This window comes from Morone saxatilis, unplaced genomic scaffold (genome assembly GCF_004916995.1).
Source record: "Morone saxatilis isolate NCDOM2014 unplaced genomic scaffold, NCSU_SB_2.0 Contig8, whole genome shotgun sequence".
In the NCBI taxonomy this organism is placed as follows: domain Eukaryota; kingdom Metazoa; phylum Chordata; class Actinopteri; family Moronidae; genus Morone; species Morone saxatilis.
The window spans coordinates 5,839,779-5,854,980 of NW_023340257.1; the positions used below are offsets into that span (position 1 = coordinate 5,839,779).

A 15,202-nucleotide genomic window follows, 5' to 3' on the forward strand; every position below is an offset into this window, starting at 1 on the left:
TTTTTTTTTTAAATCGCAATATATTGCCTTGCCTAAAGTATCAAAATATATGGAATCGTAACCCCAGTATCGGGATATTGCCAATACACAGTCCTAATTGAAAGGGGGTGGCAATTTATCAAAGGTAATGTTCCAAGATGAGATGAAAACATCATTAACGGATGGAACCAGGGAGCCACTATAAAAAAAAAAACGACATACTAAAATAATAAATACATAATATGTCAATAATACAGGCACGGGGAGATAAAACATACAATATTACTTTCTTATTTCAAATGACGGTACAGTAGACGAAGAGAGGGAACAGTAAGAGAACAGACAATGGAGTCCCAGTGAGAAAATGGGGTGAGACTGAGGGAGGAAAGGAGGGAGAAAAGACATTTGTGCACAATGGCTTTCAGTGTCTCTCTCTTCCCTTATTCTTGTCTCTCCACCGCACATGCTCTGTCGGGAATGTGGCCCGGAGCACTGGGGCGATCGGCACATGCTCTGTCAGCACGGCCCCCCGAAAAACACACACACACAACACACGACACACACCACCACACACAACACCCACCACACCACACACACAACCAGGCTGCAGGAACACACCCAGTCAGGCCAACTCATCACCCTGACATCCTGACTGCGAAAACACCGCTGTGACAATACTGGCCTGAGACAACCCAGAGGATGGGGGACTGTAAGAAGAGCCACAAAAAAACAACACAGGGAGAAAGAACGACAAAAAGATGGAGAGAAAGTAACAGTGGACCAAACGACGGAGGAACGAACAAGTGGCTGTGCAACCTCCCAAGAGGTGGCAGTGAGAAGAGGCCTTAAGAAAACATTACGCGCGCGGAGCCACGCACGATAGAGAGACGGCGGAGAGCACATAATGAGCGTCATAACATAAACCAACTCCACAGAGTGTGACGAGAGAGCAAAGAAAGACAACAGGGCACATGAGAAAGTCCAGGATACAGACCCAGGCGTGAGCGGGTCTCCTGGCTCCAGGGAAACTCAGCGAGCTGCAGTGTCAGCCGACACCACACCACACACACCCAGACGAACTTCAGACAGACAAGCAAGAGCGCATGAAGCAGCGCAGGAGGGACACCAGCTTAGCTGCACGGCGGGCCAGTTTGGCGTGTCACTATCTACATAATCGGAATAAAAGGCCTGCCGCAGACACGTGATCCAGATCAACCAAGGGGTGCTGTGTGCGTGATGTGTGTGTGTGGTGTGTGGTGTGTGTGTGTGTGTCGTGTCGTGTGTGTGCTGTGTGTGGTGTGCTGCTGCTGGTGCGCTGAGAGAGCACAACTGGCAGCCCATCAGCATACCACGCTACCACCTATCACTCCCAATTATGCTTGCTAAGAGCCTATCTCACGGTTTGCTTATTAAAGCGGTGTGTTCCCTTAGGATGACCAGTCTGCATATACAACTAAATGGAATTACGCTGGGACTGCTTTAAACTTACTCATAATCAGCATCACTGCTGAATGTGACATTCACTTGCCTTATACTCAATATAATACTAACCATAGGGAGAGCGAAGATGAAAAAATGGGGGGGGAAACAGGAAAAGGAGGAAAAAGGTGGGGGAAACAAGGAAGAAAAGGAGAGCAAGCGAGAATGTTACATTCTACAATCTCTCAAATGTTCCTTCCTACCGACTCTGAAATAGAAGCCATCTGAGCTTAGCCCACTATTCCTGGGAGAAAAAGGAAGATAATTCTATCTACTGGGCTAGTAACCAAATCGTGTTGAAGGAATTGCTGGGATATGTACCGATACGCTCGGTTGGATACACTGCTGGACCCTAAAAACAATGTCTTTGGATTGAACAGGGGCCTCGCAGCGGGCCGGGGAGAAGTACTCGCACAACACAAGCTCGTTTAATTGCATTAACAGAAATGAAGATGGGAGTTCGTGCTTAATAGCACCAACAGCCTCCACGTGGTCCAGTACCACTAACACACGCACCACAATCGAGGCCAGTATTCGCTCGTTGACCAACATACACACACACCACCCACACAGAAAACTGACTTCTTACCTGTTTTAATGGATTCATTGAACTTGCCTCTAGACTTTTGTCACATGAGGTGAGATTAGCTGCATCAAAACTTTTCAGCACACACCACACAGCCACACACACACAACACACACCACAACAGACCACACACACACGGACAAAGCAAGCAGGGCATTTAGGCAAAACTGTTGCAATCTAAAAGGCAATTGAGAAAGAAGTTGAGAAGAGAAGCCAAAAAGGTGTACAGAAGGGAGGCGGGGCGCAGAACATGAATCTAAACTAGCAGATTCATGCAGCGTTGTGTGTGGTGTGCTGTGTGTGGTGTGTGTGTGTGTGTGTGTGCTGTGCTGTGATGTGTGTTGATGTGTGTGTGTGCTCGTGTGGTGTGTGGTGCAACAGACGATCTTAGCACTTGAAAGCAGGCAATAAGAGCAGCTTTTGTGGGTGCAACACCACCTAAACAGTCCAGACGCAGACCAGTAATCACCACTCTCCTTTTCACTAACGCCAGCCAATGCTACATATATTGACTGTGGCCATCAGCCGTTGCATGGCCCCCCCTGCACCAGGCCTCAATCTCCCACATAATCACGTAAAACTAAAGCACTTGGACAGGTTGAGCCAGTAAACATGCTTGCCTCTCCCTGCGTGGCCTTGGTAAGATGCCACCTTAGCTGACCAATTACGCTCAGTTGCACTACTGAGCATGACTACAGGATATTAAAGACAAAAAACACAAGTGCATGAGAGCATCTTCATTACAGTATTACATGACGCATTTCCACTCAGAGAAAGGCAACGGCCGGAAGCTCTCTCCTCACTGAGTTTTCTGCAACCCGCTCTGTATTGTGCCAATGGAAACAAGAGTTGGAGTGATAGGCTGATAGTGAAATGTTTGGATTAAACTTGCCAGACGTTTGTGTCAATATCCAACATCTCCATGTGACCATGTTCACGGCAGACGAAATTACCCAAATTAATGAGGAATTCCATTTTGTTATTAAAGTAAATTCATTCTGATTGATACATCTTCAAGCAGTAAAAAAAAATTAAGCTCAAGTCTATCCATCAAAAGAACGCCCGGGTGATGATAAATACCCCCAGTGCTTGCCATCTTATAGGTTTTAACACGGATAGTAAAAGACTTTGCAGTTAAGATTTAAATGCATTTAAATCATTTCTCCAATAATAAGCCAAAATGCAGTAACCACATATTTGATCAAAGTTGAATTAAGACCAGAATGTGACTTTCTGACCTCTGTTTAAATGATTATTTCATAAAAATGTAGTACTTTTTATGAACACAGCACAGAACAGTTTTCTATCAAGCCTTAAGCTCTATCAGCCTTGTGGTGGCACTAGACAAATCACCAAAGTCAGTAGGATGCATCCTCTGGGAACCATGAATGTCTGTAATCCATCCAAACCAATGATGAACAGTGTTAAACGGCTAAAAAAACAACATTAATCAATAAATACACAGCGGTGCATGACACCGATAAAACTGAGCGAATATTAGCTCACCAATAAATGCTAAAGAAGAAAAAGAAAAGGTTGACTCTGCCTTAGAAACTAACGTATTAGTCTCACTCAAATGGAAATATTGACCTTGTGTTGCCAAATAAAGCCCAAAGGTCAACCTGGTCACATCAAGAGCAACAACCAGATATGCCGAGATAATCAGAGTTCAGTGACGGTTAACACCAAATATTAACAACACAAATGAGTGACTGTCTTCCAAAGCATCGGTTCATCATTGGCAAAAGTCGGCTTTTCCCACTTTATCATTGCAGAGGTCCGTCCCTTCAGGGGGGGAATCCAGGGGGGGAAACCAGCAGCTGAGGTGGAATACGTGACTGTACTGGTCCCAGGTCAGAGTCTGAGGTCACCAACAGTGTAGCCAGAGGTCAGAGGGCTGCAGCTGTCTTTTGTCATGGAGTACAGTGGGACAATAACATGACTGGTTCAGTCCCATAGCGCTTATGTAACAGAGACAGAGGGCCCAACACTGCATTCGTGTGCTATGGTTCAAGAAAATACCATTCACCTCATGTCAACTCATTGACTACATATGCAACAAATGTGCACACACACATTGTCAGCTAATAAAAGGCTTTGGCTTGTAGATGGTTTCTGATATCACCAACAGTGCTCAACAATTAGGATTGCCCACCTGCCCAGGACAAGTAAAATGCTCCTCAGAGTTACTAAATCTAGTTTTTTTACTAAATCCAGTTTTTTCCAGAGCTGATGATGGAGGTAGTGAAGGAGTTAGCCATCTCGGTTCCTACTCATCTCTTCTGAGAGTTGCACATGCGCAGTACAGATCGTACATTTGCAAAAAAATGGCAGCAGGTAAAGACAAAGTTCATGAGTTGAAACAGAAGCGAGCATTACAATTATCCTGGAAGCTGGGTGGCATTAGAGGATGTGGGCAAAACTCCAACTATGTATTGCACAGTTTGCCACAAGTTTGCAAGTGTTGTTTTTTTAAAGGCACGTCAAGTTTTCAAAAAATGTTGCTGGAGTGCTATAACAAGAGCTGACAGCATTCTGCTTAAATGGCAGCTAAGAGGGTCTAATAAATAAAACAACTTGTATATCGGCAAGTAAAACTCTAGACCTGCATTAATCAATACGGGTACCTAGACATTGTGCTCCAGTCAAGGTGTGCACGCCAAAAAAGTCCCAACTCAGAGTTTCTGTCTTCAGTTACGATACGCTACCATGCAAATGACTGACACAGGAAACATCAGGCTGTGCTGTTAATAAAGTTGTTGTGACACCAGAATTTTAAACTTCGGTACAATACTAATATAAATAAAACAATACTCAATACCTCTTTCCAAACCACGACAAAGAAATCTTAAAAAATGTCCTCAGCACACAAAACAGGGAAAAAGAAAATTCTTTCAAATAACAACCTGCACACAGTGCTGGTACAGAAACAGTCTATTGAGGAGCAGGAGATTTTCTTTTCCTATCGTTTGATTTGTAGTCTTGTTGGGGTGCCATGATAGCTCACCTGGTAGAGCCATGAACCAAGTTCTTGCTGCAGCGGCCCAGGGTTCCAATCCGAACTGTAGCCCTTCGCTGCGTGTCATGAAAGTATTGACAAATGTCATATAGAAAATTGAGTTTCATTAATAAATGTGTTTACTTGTTACTACAGGGTCTGTATACACTGGGGTCAGAAGAATGGAGAGAGCTGACTTCACTCTGGGCATAGGATGGAAGATCTCTACAGAATATTTCATGTGTTCAGGGCACACTGTTTGTCCAGGCTCTCCTCTGTGGGACCCCGGGTACCTTCACTCCTGCTGCTTTCACTGGAACACACACTCGAAACACACACTCGAAACACACAGAGATCCCCATCAAAATCCCCTCAGCTAGCCCACTGATCCACGTGAATAATACTTGCCCAAAGTGCGTCACACACACACTAACCCCCTACAGGCCGAGGCTCAGTCCTTAATAAAAGTCTTAAGATAGAAGAGCTGTTTTTGCTACATTAGTGGATTTACTGTAAACTGAAATTATCTTGAGACTAGTGGGTCCCACGTGTCAGCTGGTGTTTGCTCGAGTCTGTGCAGCTGAGCTATTAAGCATCAAGTGTACATACCACAATGTTATCTACACGGTTACATAAGAAGGCATGTGTGTGCATATGTATATGTCCTTGACATATATGCAGGTCACAGGGAGCTTTTTACGCTAACTGGGGCTCTACTGAAGATGTGTCAACCAAAGAAAAGACACAAAAAGCCGGAAATAGTAAGCTGTCCATACTAGGACAGGAAGCCAACGTGGCATTTTAGCTGTGTTCATCCACTTTTAGTTATTCAATTTCTTCCATCTAAGGATAAACTGCTCCACAAAAGAGACACATTTGTGCCATCAACTAATGTCTCACAGCTGTTTGAACTTTTTGTCCCAAAATCGACAGACCGTTAGCTAGCTTGCCATCTCTCAATTGGATGAAATGAGGTACAATGGTGAGAACAAATGCCAGCGGTAAAATAAAGAAACTGTAGCCAGTGTTTTCTGTGGCCTTCATCTGAGTAAGAAGGCATCCTTGCCTGAAACTGAAGGGCACTTGAACTCCCATGATTGTCGAACACAACACAGGCATTCGGACTCAGTTTCAAGTGGAGTGGGAGCTCTGTTGTTCTTTCACACAGTACCCCAACTTACTATCGCTGCCATCGGGAGCTAAGAAGCTTTCCAGACTCTTATTTATTCAGCCCTGGCCTGCACTTTCCTGCCGTCTGAGCTGAGATTATTAACTTTTAGCTTAACAACCTACTGTGGCAGTTTGACTGTACTCTCAGTGTTATACATGTCCACCTGCTAACACCCTCGTCTGTCACGGCACTGCTTTCTTACTGCAAGGAGAGTGCGAGTCCTTTTGAACACATCTCAACTAGAAAAGAGAAAGAGGAGTAAAAGGGAGGGAATGCAAGGTGTGTTATAATTAATTTAAGGTTAATGAGGCCCATCTATCTTAAAGCAATTGGGTTTCACTGCTGAACGTGCACACAGACACACAAACACACACCTAGCTGATTTAATCAATCTCCTTTGATTTAGCCCGCCCCTCACACCTATGTCTTTCTGTTTGCAAGCTTACTGCATACTGGATTTTGCTTGATTATCTCTTTGGCAGGGATTGGGATTTAGTGGGTGTTGGGGTGTTGGTTGTGTGTGTGTTTTGTTGTGTGTTAGGTGTTGTGTTGTTTTGTGTGTTTGTGTTTTTTCTGCTTTGCAATTGGGGTATTGATTATATTATTTTTATTAATATGTCTGTATTTATTTTTATCTTTTTTGGTTCTGTCTGACAGTGCAGCCACCCATATGCAGACATTAATTACATTTGGTGCTTAGGAAAGAAAAAAACATTTCAGTGTTCCGGCACGGCACTGATAAGGAATATTTTTATCTTTGTTGTGTCTGTGAGTTTGTGTGGTTTGTGCGTGTGGTTTAATGTGGTTTCAGTGGGGGGACCTTTGTATGGCGGCTTATTGTCCGTGCTTGTGCTAACAAGAGGCGATCAATGAAGTTTTCACAAACAACTGCCGCCATACACCACACACACACACACACACCACACCCCAACACAGCACACATCAACACACACACAACACACACACAACACACCACCACACACACACACACACACACACACCACACAGCCACATCACACAGCCACAACACACACACACACACACACACCACAATCCACACATACGTTGGCACACCAGCACACATGATTACACCACAGCACACACCACACACACCACACACAACACACACCACACCTTTTGACCGTGGGAATAAAACCGGGCAGCTGTGGTTAATGCGGAAACAAAGCGGAGAGGCGCTAGGACTGATTATTTAAGCTTGTTGGCAAACTGACCAACACACATGACAGCACTTAGGATGTTGGGCAAAGGAAGTGAACTTTGATTCGGCTTTTAATTTGGGTTCAATAGGGCAATGTGTGTGTGTGTGTGTGGTGTGTGAAGAACCAGCTCCGTCTTGAATAGAGGCGACCGATATTATCCTAGGCATGTAGTTTTTATACTAGTATTTAACTTAAATATCTTTTAATGAAGCGATTTGTTTAAGAAAGCAGCCTTCGGAGTACTTTTACATACTGATATCAGTGCAGAATTGCTCTATTTTCCACCTCAAAACTTCACTATATCAGCCTCCCTATCTGTAATCAGTGAACTTTTCCCTAGTATCAGTCTCAAAAAGCCCATATCCGTAAGGCTGTACTCACTCAATCAACACACTCATGTTTACATGGTTTCCCTCTAACTCGTTCTAAACTTGTAAATTTAATCGGTCTTCACTTCCACCCTTGCTCACTTCAGAGTAATCACCATGTGTTCTGTGTGATATTTCCAGTGATTAACTCTGCAGATGGGCAACTTTGTTGTAAAATTCTCCCACAAAGTCTACAACCATCTGGGGGAAATTGAGCATATTTAATTTAAACGTAACTGTTTATATTAGAGCCCCGCCAATATGGGATTTTTGAGGCCGATAGAGATACAGATTTTAGAGGGGGAAAATTCACAGATTACCGATATGGCAGCAGATATAGTGAATTTCTGAGCTGGAATAAAAAAATACATTTCTTCTATGTGGATCGTGCATGGATTTTACACCAATATTACTATGAAAAGGTACTCAGAAGGTTGCTTTTTAAAAAGGAAATAACTGTATTGTCAATCTATTCTAGTTGACATTGCTGAGAGCTGCTTCTTCTCTCTTCCTCTGTGCTGCTCGCCATAGCATTGTAAATCACAGCGCACTCTGCTGGATAAACTTTGCAGTGACACCAATATTTTTAGCACGCATTTTTTTTTCTGCTTTACAGTTTTCAAATTGGTGCGTATCGGATAACATATAGACAGATACTGATGTGTGCGACAGGCCGATACTGGCCGATAACATTGGTCGACCGATATATTGGTCGGGCTCTAATCTATATATCATCTAGAGACAAGCTGAGAAAACCAGTTGAAATTTTATGAATGTATTATAGTTTTATTGCTTACATTTGTATGCTGTATTTGTGTGTATAAACAGTAAAACTATATTTCTTACAACCTTGAAGTGTTCTATAATGAAATGAATGATCACTCAAGATTTATACATTTTTACAGATGCCTTTGTACATTTTCTGGCATTTGGGGTTGCTGGCAGCTTTATACTTTAATTTGACAAAATGAGGAGTCAGACTTGAATAGCTGAGTTTGTGCAAAAAAAATGATACCATGCATGTGTGGTAGGGACAGTTTAAAAGGTGCCAAACAAGGACAGAAATGAATGCATAGAAAACTCCATGCGCAGCTATGTATCAAACTTTCTTTTCAGCCAATCCTACATTTTGGCATCAATGTGCACTTCAGTTGTGATGTCACCTCACATATTCATCAGTTACCCATCAATCTGCGGGCTGATAAGATGTTTTGATTTTATCTAAACTAACATAACTGATTTCACCTCCGTCTCTTTGTCCTGCCAGCACAGCTGACCCGACCTGCAGATAACCTGCGAGGCAAGTGAATAGCAACTTACCCACAGGTATGTTAATGTTTGCAATCTTTAACAGCTGTCTGACTGATGAACGACTCTACCACAGAAAAGATGCAGTAAAAGCTACACTAGAGACATAGATTGACTCTCTACATCTCTAAGCTTAAAGCTGTGTGTGACTGTAACAGGAGTGTTGACAGGGCTGCTGTCTGGTCAGTAGGGGTGATTAAACTGAAGGTGGCGGTGCAGTGATGCGACAGTCTGGTGCAGGTTCAGTGACTGGAAACAGATCTGTTGGTGGTGCAAAGCAGCCTCTACAGTATGCAGCCTCTGCCTCCAACAGTGATAAAGATGAGCTTTCAAAGTGCGTCTGAAGACTGCTATAAAACAACCTCTGCTCAATATCAACACACGCAATATGTTTCACTGCAATTTATTTTACTTTTTGGTCACTACAGGTTCTACAGACACTGATTAACACACATACCTGTAGTTTTATTTGACACAGAGGTCAACAAAAACAGTGAATCATTAAAAATAAAAGTTAAGACATTTAAAATAATACAACAATTCCCCCCCATTTAACCAAATAAATACATCAACAGTAGCTGTGCAATCAGATACATAACATACTCAAGCTGTTACACACAGGGTGTGTTTTGTGTTTCCCATTTTCACACTCCGCAGTAAGAGGAGTTTTGAAGAACTACACTACAAAATACAGAAGTGACATGGAAAAAGAGTCTATACTGGCATTTCCCAGCTCAGACATGTACGTGCACACACACACACACACACACACACTGCAGGGTCTCTCTTGTCTTTGTTGTATAACTTTACAGAACGCTCTCTGTAGGCAGATTACAACATCCTCTCCATGCTACTGTTACCATGTCAAGAGCCAACGATGCATTTCTTGTTTTATTTAATTTTGTTTTGTTTTTTATTTACAATATATTTACAGTTTTTGCATCAATCTATTAACCTGATATAATTACTTGATTACTGTACCCATAAAATGTTTCTCAACTGATTTTCCTAAAATGTCACATACCATGATTAATGAGGATCGTATCCATATTACCCAGTCCCAATAATCCATGTTAAGACCCTATTAGATACAGCCAACTATCCATGGTCATCGATCTAAAATCAAGAGGAGCTTGAAAAAGGGAACATCACTTGAAGCCTCACCTGACAAATGCTTCATGCATATCACACCAATCACCCTTTTCTGGAAATTTGTTTAAAATTTGCATTATATTTGAATGGAAGTGTGGCTACAGACGAGTGCAGCGAGATCAAACCATCTGCTAATCCCATTATCATCGAATGTCAAATTTACCAATTCACCTAAAGTAACAGTGAAAAGACTTCTTCTTGTACAGCGAATGCATCCCTGATTGGGGACCTGCAGGTTTCACACAGCCAGATTAAAGTTTTAAGACCGTTTGAGCGCTACCTGCAATTGAAAACAGATTTATAAACACAGCGTAGACCAAGAAAAACACCCAACATCAGCCTATTTGCAATTTAACTTGGCTAATGAAATGGGAAAAGGGAAAAGGAAGTCTACTTTAGAGGCATATAAAGCTGAAGTGTGTTTACTGAAGCAGATAATACGCATGCATTTTCTGTTTATCAGTCTCAGTCTGGGGACAACACACTGTTTTTCAGGACCATGCCCTACTATTACACAATTACACACACTCACACCAGCTGCTCGTTACAACCTCAGTAATGTTGGTTGTAGTCTTGGATTAGAGGCCTTGCTCAAGAGCACCTGGGCAGTGGTTATATATCAAAACAGTAGACGTGCAGCAGTCTTAAACCGGAGATATACTTTCTTTTTAACCACATGTTGCATTTCTGAGGACTTGCGCGACAAACGGTCCAGACCCAGGCCTAAGGAGTTAGGCGGTGTGTATTATGTGTGTGTCTGTGGTTAAAAACACTGTTGACTTCCAGGTTAACCTCTCGTGTTGTCTCTGTGTCGAACTAAAATTGCTGCGCATGAACAAATAGTTTGATATTAACACTGGCTAATCTCTATCAGTCGATGCACCGCCATTACAGAATGTGCTACAGTGACCAATGTCCACATTCATATCGGTGTGTGTGTGTGTGTGTGTGTGTGTGTGTGTGTGTGTGTGTGTGTGTGTGTGTGTGTGTCCAAATTCAACATAGAAACACTGCAGACCATCAGAAACCACTGCCGAGGTAAGGGTTTGCTTCCAAGGTTGTGATCGGTTCAGGCAGAGGAGAGAGAAGAGAGAGAGATTGAACACCACGAAGCTGTAACTTATGAAGTTCTAAAACTCCGCCTCAGCGCAAAGCTAGATATTGGTATCCAGACAGTTGTGCTCGTCTGGTCTGTCGCTGGGCTTCTGTTTGTCTGTGGAATCCCAGCTTGCTGTCTCGGTGTGCTATCCATGTCACAGTCCTCACATTGCCTCAGCCTAGTGGCAGTGCGACCACAGCTATGGTCCTTTGCCGGCGACTCTTATGGGGAGCTAAAACCCCAAACAGGTTTCCTCCCTGCGTGCCCTCTTTTGCCGGCTCTAGCCGCCCTAGGGAGGGAGAGAGGTGGGCGAGAGGTGGGGAGGTCGCAGAACTGCTGAGGGCTTGGCCAACTTATTAGAGTGAGGTGTTGGATGTGCGTCGAGCTCCTCAGCACTGGCAGCGGCATGTGGGTGAGGACGAGCCAGCCGGCACGCACTTCGTTGAGCGTGGAGGGGGAGGCGTTTGGGGCGGGATGAATGGAGGCGAGAAGAGGAGGCGATGGAAACGAGGTGAGGACAGAAGAGAGGGGGAGTAAGGAAGCTGATCAGAATAACATCTACGTCGACCAGCTTTCCATGCAATTATGAGGGCAAAGAAGAGAAAAAACAAATCTGCGCCAGCCGCAAGTTTAATCAAGCGGCCTCCCAACAGGTCCAGTCGGGCATTTTGCCAAGTAATACATCACAGCAGAACGACCAAGATATTACTGAAGGTTCACACACACAGGCCACACACCCGGTTATGCCACACACCACACACCAGCACACACACCACACCCACCCACACCAGAACACACAACACCACACACACGACACACACACACACACACAACACACACACACACACACACACGACACACGTGCTAATGCACTGGCATAACAGACGGGAGAGTCGAAACACAAAGCGGGAGTTATTTCGCACTTTTCAGGATAGCCACTAAATGCCAACAGAGGTCGGAGTGCTGCAGGCCAGGGGACTGCAGCCCTGTATCAAGCCGCGACCGACAAAGATCTACACACACACACACACACACACACACACACACAAACAAACACGACCAAAAGCTAAAACAGAAAGCTTCATATCAGCTATTTGGACAGTGTGTGTCTCACCTGGACAGGGAGAAAACAGAGATGGAAGGGAAGAACAAAGACAGGGGAAAGGCAATTTGAGAAGCCTCCTACACTCTCATATCTGTCCTACCTCAGAGATTGGGAACCGAATAAACGCGTGCACACGCACACGACGCAGGGAACAGGACAGGCTATGGGAGAGTGAGCACAGACGTAGGTGCCATACACACTTAAAAAAAACAAACGCCCACCTGCAGTAAAAAATAAAATGGAGTGATATTTCTGCTACAGCATGAACAGAGAGAGAGACAGAGTGGAACAAGAAGTACAGAGCAGTTGGGTGGACATGACTCCTCTTCACAGTCACAGGCTTCCAATAATTCAACTGGTCTTGTATTAATATCCATAAATCCTGTGTGTCTAACTTTGGGTTAGTTGCTCAACATGATTAGTGGTGTCAGTCATAAAGCTTGCAGCGTCATGGCTTATATTTTAGATTTTGAGAATCAAGTGGTAATATTTAGAATTTTTTGGGAAAAAAAAGAACAGTTTTTTCAGGAAAAAACACCTCATTAAAAAGAGAAACGTTTAACAGTTGTCCTAATATTATAGAATAAAGTCATCAAATACAACAAAAAGTTGGACATGGACAAAAACTGCATCTTAATAGGTGAGAGCAGTGTCAAGATGAGGGGCAGGGAGGATGTGATATTATGTTGGGCCAGTTAGCACCTCGTAGGCAAACAGAATGAACGGACAAGGTGGATTATTGTAAAAGCATGGTGTCCAACAACCAGGGGACATTTATTGTGTATCAAAACAAAAAAAGTCGAGAATATTGAAGAAAGAAAAAATATCAGTCTGCAAAAGCCGGCATCACTCAACTGGACTCCTGTTCTCTTTCTTTCCCTACATCCACCTGTGCCACTCACGCTCACCTTTTCAATTACCATCCTTTGTTAAATGTCTTAGCCGGGTCGCCCTAGGGTGGCATCAGGTGGCACTGCAGTCTACCCAGCACAAAGCTCCTCATTCTCCCATAATGCACTCTCTCCCGTGTGAAACTGAGGAGGGAGCGCATTACACCAACAGTGGCCGTGCAGGTGTCACTGCAACACCAATGGGTGCCCGCGCACCCCCTGAGTACCAGTCTGTCTGTCTGACTGACTCACTGACTGACTGACTGACCCTCCTACTTCCCTGGAGAAGTGAGAGGAGAGGAGGATGAATGGATGAATGACTTCACTGTCAGGTGTTGAGGGAAGAGGAGAAGCTGCTGCTTCTCAGACAGATATACACTGTAAAAACGCCAACTAAGGTTTTTCGGGGGCTAAATATGGATTACAGGTTGTCAGGCTTCAGAAATATAAATCCTCAGCATTTAAAGTCTAAAAGATATTCGTACCAACAAACCAAGCTAGAGTGAGTCCTGGTACCTTAATCTTTAACAGTAATCCATTACAAAGTGAGAAAGTACTGTTCACTTGTGTTCTTTACCAGTGGAAAACCAAATGTTGTTTCTTTTATTGTTTATGTTATACCTGACTCATCTGTGGAATCTCATTATCAGTTATATCACATCATAAAACAGATTTATTTTTCAGCAGTGATGTGTAAAAGGTTTTGGAAGGCACAGACAGATGATGTCCTCCTGCAGATAGGGGCATCAGACCAGAAAACACTTCTCTGTGTCCTTCTAGAGGACAGTTACATAAAAGTTATTTTGTTGTTTAATTTGGAAGGCTTGTTGCGTAACGGTCTAGTCCTCAAAAATAATACAACCCACACTTTTTTCAGATGTAATGTCTCGTGGTGTCCAGGACTGATTATGGCTACAAGCAATACAGCAATAGCTGTAGAACCTGTACACGAGGTACAACCTAAATACACGGAAACAAATCCCCCTGCAACTAATTATTACTTCAATTGTCAATTAATCTGCCAATTGGTTTCTTCAATACTCAATTCATAGTTTAACAAAACTGTGAAAATATGTCTATCACAGTATCCAAGAGAAAAAGGTAACATCAAAAACTCACAAACCCACAAACCTTTAATTTCTTATAATGGAAGACTGAGAAAGCAGCAAATTTGAGTAAAAGTAATCAATTAACTGATGAATTACTGCAGATATAAGCCCATGTTCCAACTGGGTACAATGACTTACTTTAATTATTTAATTTAACTTGGAGAAAGTTAACAAGCAAAAAATCCAAGTTGGATAAACTCAAAGCCAAAACAACTTACATTTCTCTCTTTTTACAGTGAACACAGGTATTGCAACACAAAATCAAAATGTCCAATATCCTTTGAGCAAGACGCTGCAAGAGCCTGACAACTACCATGAAAAAATAGACTACATAATAAAAGAAAACCGTAAAAATAGTCCACCCCTCTTTTCTCAAAAGTGGCTGTGAGGAGGAAATACCAGCCACTGTCCGGTATTTGCAAAAAATTAGATTTTTTTGTCATCTTGGGGTCTCTGTTGTCTAAAGTGATTTAAGTGGCAGTGGGGGATTTGGGGGTAGAAGGTGCTGGAGATGCAGCAGTTGATATTCTGCTCATTCGGTATGCCATCCACAGGGCCGGGCTGTGTGAAGCGCTCCCTCATCAGATGAAATAAATAGGTTTGAGGCTTGGGCTATCTGGGTTCAAGTATTTGAATACCGCCTCACAAGACAGTGTTGGATGTGAGATATCAGAGATGTCTGGGACTGAATGGGAGAGGTAGACATGAGCCGCTGTGTGCCTGTGAGAGCGCACACAC

At 43.2% G+C, this 15,202-nt stretch overlaps 1 protein-coding gene across 1 annotated transcript in view; it reads right to left on the reverse strand.

The window, feature by feature from the left end:
- LOC118341972 (chloride channel protein 2-like) overlaps positions 1–15,202 on the reverse strand; it is a 149,556-nt gene that overhangs the window by 117,494 nt on the left and 16,860 nt on the right. The window lies entirely within an intron of this gene.